The sequence below is a fragment of the Clarias gariepinus genome, chromosome 1, assembly GCF_024256425.1.
Source record: "Clarias gariepinus isolate MV-2021 ecotype Netherlands chromosome 1, CGAR_prim_01v2, whole genome shotgun sequence".
NCBI classification, from domain to species: domain Eukaryota; kingdom Metazoa; phylum Chordata; class Actinopteri; order Siluriformes; family Clariidae; genus Clarias; species Clarias gariepinus.
In genome coordinates, this window is record NC_071100.1 from 5,636,716 (window position 1) to 5,651,046 (window position 14,331).

Here is a 14,331-nt window from a genome sequence, read left to right on the forward strand (position 1 = left end):
ACTGCTTTTGTTCTTTCAAATATCAGGATTTTTACCATTTTATATTGCTGTAAATAGAAAATAAAACAAATAAAAGCTCTCACTTTCATGCTCAGCTGCTTTCTCTCCCATGTATCTCACTTCTGCCCTTTTTGCTTTGTTTGAGGCTCAAACTATCATTGAATAAATTTCCCACAGGAGTTTTTCTGGAAAGGTCTGTTTCTTTAGGCACACATCTTGTTTTTGTTTTTCTCTTATTTGATGTATTTTTATGAACTTGTTGAATTAATTTCTGGATTTCTTATGATAACTGACACTTTTTAAACTTCTAGCAATTGATTATTGCTAAGCTAATACAGATGTGATTTTTTTTAGGTCAATGATTGACAACAGATGTGATATTGATTTATGCAAATTATACCTAAATTATACTTTACATCTGATTAGAGCTTAATTGTAGACTACCTTTTTTTCATATTTATGAACGTGTACAATAGTCTCAATTTTAACATTCAACCACAATCCAGTTCTACTAAATCATCAGTGTGTGTGTATCAAATACACAGATGTAGCAACTACAGGACACCACATTCATAAATTAAAGCTGTTTTAAATAAATCAATATCACATCTACCATCACACATAGCTAATATTTTCTGTATTTTCACAGGAAAGATCAATTATGAGCAAAAAAAAATAAAAATAAAAAAACTCCATTATGTTCAAACATACACAAATAGTGAAAAAAATATTCAGTTAGTTTGCACAGATTATTTATATTAATAGTACTGGCAGACGCTTTGCACAAGTGTAACTTATGTACATTTTTATCTTATTATCTAAGCAGTTGAGGGTTGAAGGCCCTATACAGTACAGTATATCTGTGGCATGTATGGTTGTGCTGGGATTTGAATCCGGAACCTTCCGATCAGTAGTTCAATGCCTTAACTGCTTAGATACCCCTGTCTGTTTAGTTCCCTGGGCTGGTATTACTACCTGCTGCAGTAGGTACTTTAGTTTTCAGTTCTGTAAGCAATCATTAATTTTTATTTTTCATAATAAGGATTTAAAAGCCCTTTATTTGCTGATAAAAAATCTCAGATGATTTGAGTTTAGATTGATAAGAAACTTCTTGAAGGTAAATATGCTTTTAAAAACACATTTCATTTTCAGTTAAGACAGATTTCCAACAAGCCCAATAACAATCACACGGACATTTGATTTAAAGTGATAATGGGATAATCTAGAGTGAGAACTGTGTCTACTTCCTGTTTCTATCTGTAACTTTACTGCAGTTACTAACTGCTCAATGTGCACTGTTTGTTAAACTACATTTTACACAGCATTAAATGTAACTATAAATAAAACATGGTAACAGTTAAATGAATAAAATGTGTAATAACTGACAAATTGGTCTGGTATGAAATGAATTACAGCGAAACCTTGAATTACGAGCATAATTTGTTCCGGAAGTGGGCTCGAATTCCAAAACATAAATCAAATTTACTTTTCCCATAGGAAATAATAGAAACTCAAATTATTCGTTCTACAGCCCAAAAAATAAATACATAAAATAATTAACACAAAATACAGTAAAAATAAAAGAAATTAAACTGCACTTCACCTTTAAAAAAACGTAAAAATCAATCCCAACAGATAAGTGTTTCCATTTGTGCACGCAGGCGCTGTGTGTGTGTGTGTGTGTGTGTGTGTGTGTGTGTAAACGTACATTCACATCAAATACCACACAGAGCTTTATCAATAATCTCCCATAGTTATCAACTCTGATTGGATCGCCATCTGACTCCACAGAACTCGATCAAGCGACTAAATATCTAGAGTCAACACTTCGTTATAGCTTAGATAATGTAGCTCCAGTTAAAAGAAAAATGATTAGAGATAAGAAACTCGCTCCTTGGAATAATGACCACACACGCACTCTTAAACAAACCGCTCGGAAATTAGAATGCAAATGGCGTCAAACTAAACTGTTAGTATTCCAAATAGCATCGAAGGAGAGCATCCTAATGATTTTTATTTAATACCATAGCTAAATGAACTAAAAACAAGACCACTGCAGAAATCTCCACAACAACAACATACAGTAGTGAGGATTTCATGAACTTTTTCAATAACAAAATCATAAATATTAGGCAAAAAATTCAGGCTTTGAAACCAGAAAAATTTAAGTCATACAGATGATAAATGAATCACATCACATCAAAACCTAGAATACATTACTCCCCTTGAAGCGAAAGAACTAATTTCACTCATCTCCTTTTTAAAATCGTCAACCTGTATATTAGATTTTATACCGACACATTTTCTCAAGCAGATAGTTCCAGCAATAACACGAACCCCTGTTGAAAGTAATTACCTGTTCCCTCAGCAGTGGGTATGTTCCTAAATCCCTTAAATTAGCAGTTATTAAACCACTAATTAAGAAACCTGACCCTGTCAGCTTTCCAATTACAGGCCGATATCAAACCTCCCCTTTATCTCTAAAATTCTGGTAAAGGTAGTATCACGGCAGCTATGTTCATATTTACATAGAAATAGCATAAACGACTGTATCAGTCAGGATTTAGGCCTCATCACAGCACAGAGACAGCACTCATTAAAGTAGTAAATGACCTCCTAGTGGCCTCTGATCAGGGTTGCGTCACTATACTTGTGTTACTCAACCTCAGTACAGCTTTTGACACTATTGATCATAGTATTCTCCTTCACAGATTAGAAAATGTAGTAGGAATTAAGGGAACGGCCCTCTTATGGCTCAGATCCTATTTGACTGATCGTTATCAGTTTGTAGATTTAGATGGTGACCATTCCTTATGTTCTCAAGTTGAGTTTGGTGTTTCACAGGGTTCAGTTTTAGGCCCACTGCTTTTTTCTTTTGTAACAAGTTAGACCCTTTTCGCATGGGCAGCACCATAAAGCACAGGCACAAGGTGAGTTCTTAAGGAAAAAAGAGTAATTTATTAGGAAAGGGTTAAAAGACGGAGGACAGAAAGAAAGGGAAGGGAATAATGTACGCGCGCAGGTGTGGTAGACAGTGCAGGCACAGGCTGGTGAAAGATGGACAGCAGACAAAGCCGCAGCGTGGGCCCGCGTGGACAGCAGCTCCTGCCTCCTTATGCTCTCACTGACTCTCCTCTCGGCAAATGGCCGAACTGGCCCCCCACAGCTCTGGACGCGATCTTAGGTGGGAATCCTCTCTGATGTCCGGTGGCTGTGTGGCTTTCCCCAACTGGGAGGAAAAGGCCGTGGCGTGACCCTCCTTGGAGCTAACAGAATCCAGCTCCATCATGAGATCGTTGAAGAGCCGCGGGAGGTCCGGCAGTAAGCTCGTGGCTGTCCGTGGCGGAGTTCAGAGGCGTACCTGCCTGTTATACTGAACTACCAGTCTCACACAGTATGATGCTGATCAATACCTGTTATCTGTTATCACCCAAATGAAGATGGGTTCCCTGCTGAGTCCGGTTCCTCTTAAGGATTCAAATTAGCATATCTTCTCTTTCAGTGGGCCGATCGCAATTAAATAAAGCCTATATTGTATGTTATCTCAAGCTCTGCCAAATACACTTGTAAAAACCCATGTCAAACAATTAGTCCAGTAGTCTTTGCGTGATGCATGCACAAACAAACAAACACAAAAATTTCCCCAAAAAAACATCTATTTGTTTTTTTATGTGTTCTATAACTCATCTTACGTCCCCAAAATTATTTTTCGCAAATATTTTTAATGTACAGACACACCCACCTGTTTTTTTTTTTTATATGTATAGATTGTAGTATCAGCATAACCCGGAATTTAAACTTAAGACAAAAATCAACATTGATCTTTAAATTTAAATAAAAGGAACAGTAGTAAGTCAGAGTATCTTAATTATAAAAACACAACGTAATGCACATAGAATCTATTAGTGTGTGTTTCATGCATCTATTATACCCCCACCATTGCCGGTTCCCAAGTGCCGGATAAGAAAGGAGGAGGGTTGGGCGCTGGGCCAGCAACCCGCCCCGTAAAAAACCTAACCGCTACGGAAACAACGAAAAATTCTCTTCAAGTTCAAAATTGCGGCGGTAGCAACGGCCGATCCTTGATGACTGTGATAGATCAATGTCAAGTGACCATCCATAGCCTGATGCGAAGCCATCTGCTCACCGCCAAAACTAAAACACGACTAGTGACATGGAACGTCCGAACTCTTTTTCAAACTGGAAAGTTGGCACAACTGGCGAATGAATTCGACCGATGTCGCTTAGATATCCTCGGTGTCAATGAGGCCCGATGGACAGACAGTGGAAAGATGACTATTGACGGCAAGACCTTTGTCTACTCCGGACACGCCACCGACCACGCCCGCGGGGTTGGCATTATGCTTTCATGTCAAGCAGCGTCATCCCTACTCGACTAGTGTCCTGTTTCCGACAGAATTGTCTCTGCGCGACTAGAAAGGTTACACACAAAGATAATGTTTATCCAAGCTTATGCTCCAATGAAGATGCCGCCGACGCGGATAAGGTCTTCTTCTACGACGACCTGGCAACCGAGCTTCGCCGTACCCCGCGGCACGACCTTGTCATCCTCGCTGGCGATTTCAGCGCTCAAATCGGCCCTGAGAGGCAAACATTTGAGCACGTAATCGGCCCACATGGTTCGGCGGCGGCAACTAAAGACAACGGTATGCGCCACATGACCTCATGCAGCACACGGAATGGCAATCGGCAACACCTACTTTGCACATAAAAAGATCCACAAGGCAACATGCGCTCAAGGCGTACGCAACGAAATCGACTACATTTGTATTTCGAAGCGTTGGCAGTCATCCCTCCTCGATGTGTGCAGCTATAGAGCCGCCAATGTTGGCACCGACCACTTCCTCCTTGGTGCAGCCTGTCGTATCCACATCAAGCGCCAGTTCGCCCTTGCCCCCAGCTAAAACCGTTCAACAATACACCATTGCAGTCCAAGATCGTTTCGACCTGCTTACCCCATCGACCTCGAGTCACAGTGGGCCCAATTTCGGGAAACACGATTGGTCGCCGTCGTGGCACCTTTAAGGAGCGCTGGATCCATTTGTCAATCAGCTAATACTGGACACTGATTGACAAATGATGGCGCGCAAAACAAGACCGGGACCAGGCGCGTGATAATGCAACTCGCCAAACAACAGAAGCGAGATACAGCGACCTGGACCATCAAATCAAACGAAGTTGCCGACGAGACAAACGCGAGTGGATAGACCGCAAGGGGCTTCGTGGCGCAGAAAGCAGCCAACCGAAATGACTCGCAGACGCTATACCGCATAGTATAGCGAACACACTGTTGTCAATGCTCTGACGAACCTTTATAACACATGCTGGTCGGTGGCAGCGGTACCGGAAGACTGGAAACGAGGCGTTATCGTCACCTTACCGAAGAAAGGTGATCCTTCCAAATGCAACAACTGGCGAGGTATCACCCTGCTGTCAGTGCCCAGCAAGGTACTTTCCATCGTCCTTTTAAATCGCCTGCAATGAGCAGTGGATGACCGCCTTCGCAAGCAGCAGGCAGGCTTCAGAAATAGCCGTTCCTGCATTGAGCAAATCTTTGTCCTCCGGCAGGTGATTGAACAGACGCTAGAATACCAGCAACATCTTTCGCTAAATTTTGTGAACTTTGTCAAGGCCTTTGATTCGATCTACCGCGAAACCTTGTGGAAGATTGTCCGAACGTACGGAATACCGGCTTGTTACATAAATCTTTTTCACAACCTCTACCACGGCCCCCAGTGCTGTGTGCGGACAGAAGAGGGGACGACAGACTTCTTCAACATAGAAATAGGGGTACAGCAGGCTTGTGTTCTATCCCCAATGTTCTTTCTCCTGGTTATCGATTTCGTGTGCCGTCATTCAATCGACCAAGCAATGCTGGGTGTTACCTGGGCCGATGGACAGCTTCTGGCCGATCTCGATTTCGCTGACGACATCGTTCTACTTGGTCCGACCCTTAATAACCTCATCGCAATCCTGGAACAACAGTCGGCCAAGGCGACCAGAAGACCAAGGTTATGCGAGTTGGCTACGCACATGCGCGGGTCCCAGTCATCGTCAATGGCCATTGCGTGGAAGAAGTGATGGAATTCACATACCTCGGTAGTGTAATCAGCTCGGACCGGGACACGGAGCGCGACGTCACGTGTCGCATCAGCAAAGCGTCTGCCACGTTTCAGCGCCTTCGCCACATCTGGAACTCCCCATCGCTTTCTATGCAAGTCAAACTCCATCTCCTTGACTCCATTGTAATGCCCACGGTGACGTACGTGAGTGAGACGTGGAAGATGACGGCGGCTGTCATCCGGAAGCTAGACGTTTTGCATCAGCGGTGCCTGCGACTGATTACTGAGGATCAGTTATCTGGACCATAATATGGTTATGATTGAAGAGGTTTATCGTCGAGCCAACACTCGACCCCCCTCGGCAACTGTTGATGAACGCAGATTTCGCTTTGCCGGACATGTCCTACGTCTACCTAACCACTTTTGGCTACCCAAAATGGCGATGCACTGGCAGCCAACCCGAGGTTAACGCAAACAAGGGCGGCCAAGGACTAACTGGCGGCGAACCTTTGCAAACGACCTGAGAGTTATCGACCTCTCATGGGACGAAGCCGAAGCTGCGGCTGCCGATCGAAAACTATGGAGAACACTCGTTGCCCTATGCACCGATCGGTGTCAGAGGCCTTAGGGATTTAGGAATGCACATAGAATCCATCAGTGTGTGTTTTTTGCATCTATTATACCTCTACATCGCTGTCCACTTACTGTATTTTAAAACTCTCACAATGAGCCTGAACCATGTTTGATGACTTCAAACATAGTGAAAATAATTACATTCAAATAATTAAATAATTGAACATCTCTATATATAAATGGAAAAAAAAAATTCTCATTTATTGCCCCAAAGTTCAATCTTCATGCTCCCTAGCATAAATGTGTGTGTGTGTGTGTGTGTGTGTGTGTGTGTGTGTGTGTGTGTGTGTGTATGTGTATGTGTGCATGCGTGTTTGCATAGGTGTGTGTGTGTGTGTGTGTGTGTGTGTGTCATTAATTTTGCAAGAACGTTTTAAGTTTTTTTTTAGTTGTCATTTGTGGTTTAAACTTCTTTTTTTTTTTACTTCAATCCTGCAAGCTCAACAGTTATGAACAAGAGGAGGGAGGGGTTAATGGGGGGAAGTGAGAGAGACTTGAGTGACTCCTTTCTAATGACTAAAAATGATCAAACATAACTCCAATGATATGTACCACACTAAAACTGGAGCAGAGAACTTGAACTAAAATAAAGTGACAACTGATAAAAATCCTTTTTGTCAGCAAACATACATTTTATTTGAAGGTCATAATATTAATAACATGTGCATTTTGTGAGTTCAACACTTTGCATAGTAATTCTGTAGTAAAATTTCTTTTTTTTAAGTAATTATGAGTTTAATTCTATATGACATATAAGAAAACCCAAATGCAAAGTTTACAGGCACTGTTTACTTTATGTGTGTATCTGATTTTTAGAGGTAATAAGCCATATTTGAGCCTTTGAGAAGATTGAAAAAACGGCTAAAATCTTATTTAAGTCTCAAAGCCAGCTCATTTCTGTATATGTGAGTCGCACACTAAACCAATATAAACTGTCTCTGAGATTTAAAGGTAATATGACATATTTGGGACTCCTTTGAGAAGATACATTCAAGTATCACGGCTCATTCCTGTCTAGGAGACAAAGAAGAGATTAACATGAGATCTCATCTTAGAGTTTCCTTTATCAGAGCACACAAAGTAAAAGCGTGTGTATAATTTTTAAACGTGCAAGTTTCAATAATGTTTCAATAAAACATTTATTTTTTTCTTATTTTTTCAAGTGCAGGTTAATTTGTTCTATTTCTACTTTATAGTTTGTCTTAATTATTTTTATGTATTTATTTTTTTGGGCTGTGGACTGAGTAATTTAAATATCCATTATTTTTTATGGGAAAATTAAATTTGGTTTACGAGTGTTTTGGAATACGAGCCTGCTTCCGGGACAAATTATGCTTGTAACCCACTGTATAAATATAATAGCTTTTGTCTGCATTGCAATATATATATATATATATATATATATATATATATATATATATATATATATATATATATATATATATATTCATACATGGTCCATTCATATATTAAAATATATTAATACATCTAAGCACTAGTTTCCTATACAGTATATGGAAATGTATAATTTAATATATTGCATTATATTTTACAATATATAGCCATATTTTTTTTTCCGTAAGTGCATTTACTTACACACTGAAAACATTGTATATAAAATCAATTTCTTATATATGCATGTAAAATCAACAAGTGTGTGTGTGTGTGCGTGCATGTGTGTGTGTGTTTGTGTGTGTCATTAGTTTTGCAAGAACTTTTCAAGGCTTTTTTTTGTTAGGCTGTTGTCATTTGTGGTCTAAACTTCTTCTTTTTTTTACTTCAACCTTGCAAGCTCAACAGTTATGAACGGGGGGGGAGGAAGTGAGAGAGACTTGAGTGACTTCTTTCTAATGACTGAAAATGGTCAAACATAACTCCACTGATATGTACCCACTAAAACTGGGGCAGAGAACTAGAACTAGTTCTGTCTGATAATACTCATTAGGGCCCAAGCACTATGCACTGTCAGAAAAAATTTTGCAAAATTAGTACCTTCAGGGTTACAATGGCTTGTCACTGGGGCAGTACCCTCAAGGGTACACCTGTTGTACCCTTGCAGTATGTACCTCCTGCTGACTAAATTATGTGCTATGGTACCATAGTGTACCTTTAAAAAAGGTGCAAATGTGTCCTTTTAGGGTACTGCCTCAGTGACAAGCCTTCTTTACCCCATACAACACATTAAAAAGGCCAGAATGCTATTCATGACCTTTATTGAACATTCAAAACTTACATTCTCACATTTTTCATTATCACAATGTGTCTAAAGGATGCATAGTTAACATTTTTAATACTCTTTTTAACCATGTAAAACCTTTTATAAAAATTGGAAACAGCAAAAATATCAAGCTTAACATTATAAAATCTGTATATAAATTAAAAAAAAATCTATTTTCATTTCATTAACTTTTTAAAACCTGTATTAAAACATGTAACATTAAGAATAGTAATTTCACTTTTTTAAAACAGCACTAGATCTCATGTTAAGTAAATTTTTCTACAACATTCTAAATTTTCTAAAACTAGTTTTGAACATCAAGAATCACAAAGCAATCTTTTGTACACATTAATTGTAACTTCATACCCTTAAAACATTTGATCATAAACACAGCACTACACATTTAATTTAAATCTTTTAAACATTCTTGAGTATCACAAACAATTTATCATCAGCAAATTACGTATCAAGGACCTAAAAGTCCAACTCTTGCCCTGGTTTTATTACACTCCATTCAAAGTCAACTTTAACTGTCCATGCATGAAAGTGTGAATCATACGACACTGGTATTAAAACTGTCCACCGCACAGAAACCATACAGTGTTGACGTTTAAAATGTATTTAATTTATTCATGGTTGTGAATATTCAATTCAATTTTATTTATATAGCGCTTTTAACAATGGTCATTGTCTCAAAGCAGCTTCACAAAAATTAAAGATTCTTTTTTTTTAGAAAAGAAAATATTTGGAAGTGTGTATGTGTAAGAAAAATGTGTCTAGATAATAATTAGATGAATGAAATGTATCTGATGAGTGAGCCAAGGGTGACGGCAACAGTGGCAAGGAAAAACTCCGAGATGACAATAGGAAGAAACCTTGAGAGGAACCAGACTCAATCAGGGAACCCATCCTCATCTGGGTGATAACAGATAGAGATAACATCATGTGTGTTGTGCAGGTAAAAGTTCAATATAACAGAAGTTGTGTAGATTAACATGGAGTCCAGTTCAGCACAGGGAGTCAGTAGGTGCAGAGGGCAGATGGGGTCTGGATCACTGGGAGCACAGGAGCAGGATGTGTAGCTCTAGCCATCATAAAGCAGAATCCAGCTGGAGCAGGTCCTTCTCTGGATGCCTCAGAAACCTCGCAGGGTTGGCCTTTGTCTACTAAAGCTGGCACAATCTCCAGATGCCTTGGGATGGGTAGAAAAATACAGAAAAGATGGAGAGGATTAGCGTAGTTGCCATTCAGGATAGGTCAGGGGCGTTGCACCCGTGGGGGATGTGGGTGTTTTAACACCCACACTTTTCCCGGTGAGAGGGTTCAACACCCAGACTTTTTTAACAGTTTTCCCGCAGTTTTGAACAAACACCTTCGCTCCTGTGTTTCTCTGGCCGCTCTGTGTCTACACTCGCTTCAGCTGTCCTCTGCCCTCCCTCTCAAACATGACACCGGCTGATGATTGGCTGTTCTGCCTTAAGTCCCGCCTCTCTTGGTGTGTTAGATTTATCGGTCAGCTCGTGCAGAGGAGGCGGGAACTTATTGTTGTTATGATTATTTACATCTCCGTTTTCCAGGTACTTTGAATGTTTATTCCTTTGGAGGTTTTTAAATAAGCTTGATATATGTTTGGGAAGATGTTCTGTTTATGTTATGTGGACATGTCGAATGTTTTCTGTATTATATTTCGTTTTTTAGACTTATGGCAATTGCTAATTGGGATAATGTTCAGTAGCTAACTTAGCTAAATTCGGTTATGTGTGTGGCATCAATGTAACTGTGATGAAGAAGGCAGGAAATTGATGAGGAGGGACAAATTGGCAATGTTAAGCAATGTATTTATAGGTTTATTGCCAGTGAAATTGATTTTGATATTTTGAGCATTGTTTGTTCATTGGCTGACTTGCCTGTTGTGTTTGATTGGATCTGTTGAGGAGAAAAAAGTGAGAAATAATGTCAGTTTGCATACCTGTTGACTATGGAAGAATATTATTTTAATGTGTATATTTTTTTAATGTTTAAAAACAGTAAATTGTTAAATTATTTATACTATTATTTAAATTATTATACTTTTGTTTATATTATTATTTAGAAAAAGCTTTTTGTGAGGACTTTTTTTGTTTTATATCTTCATTGCTTACTTGCTTATCTGCAAGTAAGTAAAATGTAGCAGTCCCAGTCCTGTCAGCCCCATGCCACTATCAAGCTTCCCACGGTCCTTTTGTCACACAGTATCATTAAGATGCAGAAAAGAAAGAGCCAGGAGAAGATTGACACCTTTTTCAAGAGAAATCCTGTAAGTGAAGTTGAGAGATGAAAGTTGAAAAATGTTGACATTAAACAACAGTAGCCTATTACCATTAGATGCTGTTTGCATTTATTTCATTGTATTACTTTTTAATATTCACTGACCCAAACTCGCCTTAACAGTGTTGCTATGTGCCGTGTACATAAAGACAAGCTGGACAGGGGAAACAGAGAAAAGGTTGCTGAGCAGTTTGTCTCTTGTAAGGAGAGCAGAAAGAGCACTTTTGGTTCTTTTAAATGGGATATATAGTTGGTCATATATTATTTGGTCAGTTCTTGTTGTTGGTTACATTTATATATGTACATAGTTGTTTATATTTTAGTTTAGTATGTTTGTATGAAATATTGTCTGTATATTTGGAGATCTGAGATTATTAAAGCATTTCTGATTCTAAATCTTTAGCAAGTCTGGCAAGTGTGTTCTGAGTGTGTTTTAGTATTATTCTAGTATCACTATCACTTATTTAAATTGAAAGCTTTTTATATCTTGTATGTTAATACCTTTTATACCCTTCTGTCATTGTATTCATCATTTTCAAATCAAATTCAAATTTAAATTTTATTAGTCACATACACAGTCATACACAGTACGAAATGTAGTGAAATGCTTACACGACCGCCAGTGACCTTAAAAAGAGAATTAAAACTTATAATAGGTAATAAATATCAATAGAAAAAATATGATAGAAAATTTAAATAAAAAAATTAAAGTAAAATTTAACTAGAAAAAATAGAACCTGAAAATAGAAATATACTGTACACATAGAACTATAATGGTGTGCAAATATGCATAGAAAAATAAAATTTAAATTTTGGAATTTTTTATTGTTAACAAACAAACCACATTCATCCCCCACACTTTTGAAAAGCTTGCTACGCCCCTGGGATAGGTGTACTGAAGTATGAAGTTGTGGAATGAGTTACGTGTATGCCAAATTAAAGAGATGTGTCTTGAGTCTACTTTTGAATTGGGAAACCGTGTCTGCTCCCCGAACACTGTCTGAAAGGCTATTCCAAAGTTTAAGTTTAAGTAGGCTTTATTGTCATTACAACCATATACAGTTAGTACACAGTAAAACGAAACAACATTCCTCCAGGACCAAGGTGCTACATGCAACATAAATTTACAACATAACTTAACAGACACCAAACTAGCTAACCAAGAGGCCTAGTTAGCTGGCTAGCAGAGACAGGACAGAGAGACCTAACACAAATTACAAAATAAATTAACAAAAACTAACTAGCTAAGTATAACATTTTTATAGACAACATAAAGTGCACGTGCAAATGTGCAAACAAGAGTAACAACAAAGTGACAGTGCGCAACCACAACATAACAGAACATAAAATATGGTGTTGAGGTAGTGGGTAAACAAACATTTCTTAAAACAGCAGCAAGAATTGAGGAATTAATGCAAAAAGTGGTCCAGTAATGATCATTGTGCAAAAGAGATAAACAGTGAAGTATTTACAGGTTGGTGTGTACGATAATTTGGTGGTGTAGGTCAGTGTGTCTGCACTTGTGTTGATTAGTCAGTCCAGTCCCAATATTTTGAGGTAGTTGAGTTAAGCTGTGTGATAATGTTTGTGTGTGTGTGTGTGTGTGTGTGTGTGTATCAGTCCAGACCCTTTTTGTTGAGGAGACAAATGGCTTGTGGAAAAAAGCTGTTGCACAGTTTGGATGTGTCTGCCCGAATGCTTCGGTACCTTTTTCCAGATGGCACGAGTGTGAAGTGTGTGTGAGAGGGGTGTGTCCAATCAGCCACAATGCTGGTGGCTTTGCAGCGTGTGGTGTAGATGTCTTTAATAGAGGGGAGAGAGACCCCGATGATCTTCTCCACTGTCTCCACTATCCGCTGTAGGGTTTTGCGGTCCGATATGGCACAATTCCCAAACCAGACAGTGATGCAGCCACTCACGATGCTCTCGATAGTTCCTCTATAGAAGGTGGTCAGGATCGGTGGTGGAAGCTGGGCCTTCCTCAGTCTTCTCAGAAAGAAGAGACGCTGTTGGGCTTTCTTGTGTAGGGAACTGGTATTAGCATAACAGAGATGTGGTCTGAGTAGCCGAGGTGGGGGCGGGGCTCTGCCCGATATGCGCCGGGGATGTTTGTGTAAACAAGATTCAGCATGTTTTCCCCTCTCGTTGCAAAGTCCACATACTGATGGAATCTAGAAAGCACTGACGAGATTTGCATGGTTGAAATCTCCAGCAACAATAAACAGTCCATTCGGGTGTGTATTTTGCAGTTCACTGATCTTTGTATACAGTTTCCATAGCGCTTCCTTAGCATTAGCGATAGGTGGAATGTACACTCCGATAATGAAAACAGTGGTGAATTCCCGTGGTAAATAAAAAAGGTCTGCATCTAACAGTCACAAACTCCACTAGCGATGAGCAATAACTAGAAACTAGCACAGAGTTCTTGCACTATTTCGTGTTGATGTAAACACACAAGCCACCACCGTGAGCCTTACCGCCCAGAACTGCATTTCTGTTGGCGCGAAACGAGGCTAGCCCGTCTAGCTGAATAGCGGCGTCCGGGACTCTGTCGCTGGGCCATGTCTCCGTGAAAACAAAGACACAGCAGTCTCTAACCTCATGCTGTGTAGCCTGCTGGAGTCGGATGTAGTCCAGTTTATTGTCCAGGGAGCAGACGTTGAATAAGATAATAGACGGGAGAGCCGGCCAGCTAGGGTTTGTTTTTAGCCTAGCACAGACTCCCGCCCGCTTGTGCTTCCTCGCGCACCGTTTTGGAGCTGAATATGAAAAAGCCCGACCCCCTTTTGTAGATTTTAAAATTCTGGGAATTACCAGAAGTCCGGAGTTTTGTGATCTTAAGGAACGTGGAGGATTCATAGCGCATCAGAAGACTGGTTAGGTATGTGGGAGCTAAACCATTTAAAGCCTTGTATGTAAGTAGTACTATTTTGTAATTAATTCTAAACTGAACAGGTAGCCAGTGCAGGGATGATAATATAGGTGTTATATGATCATATTTTCTGAATCTAGTGAGAACCCTGGCGACTGCATTTTGGACTAACTGTAGCTTGTTTATTGAGGATGCAGGACAACCACCTAGTAATGCAT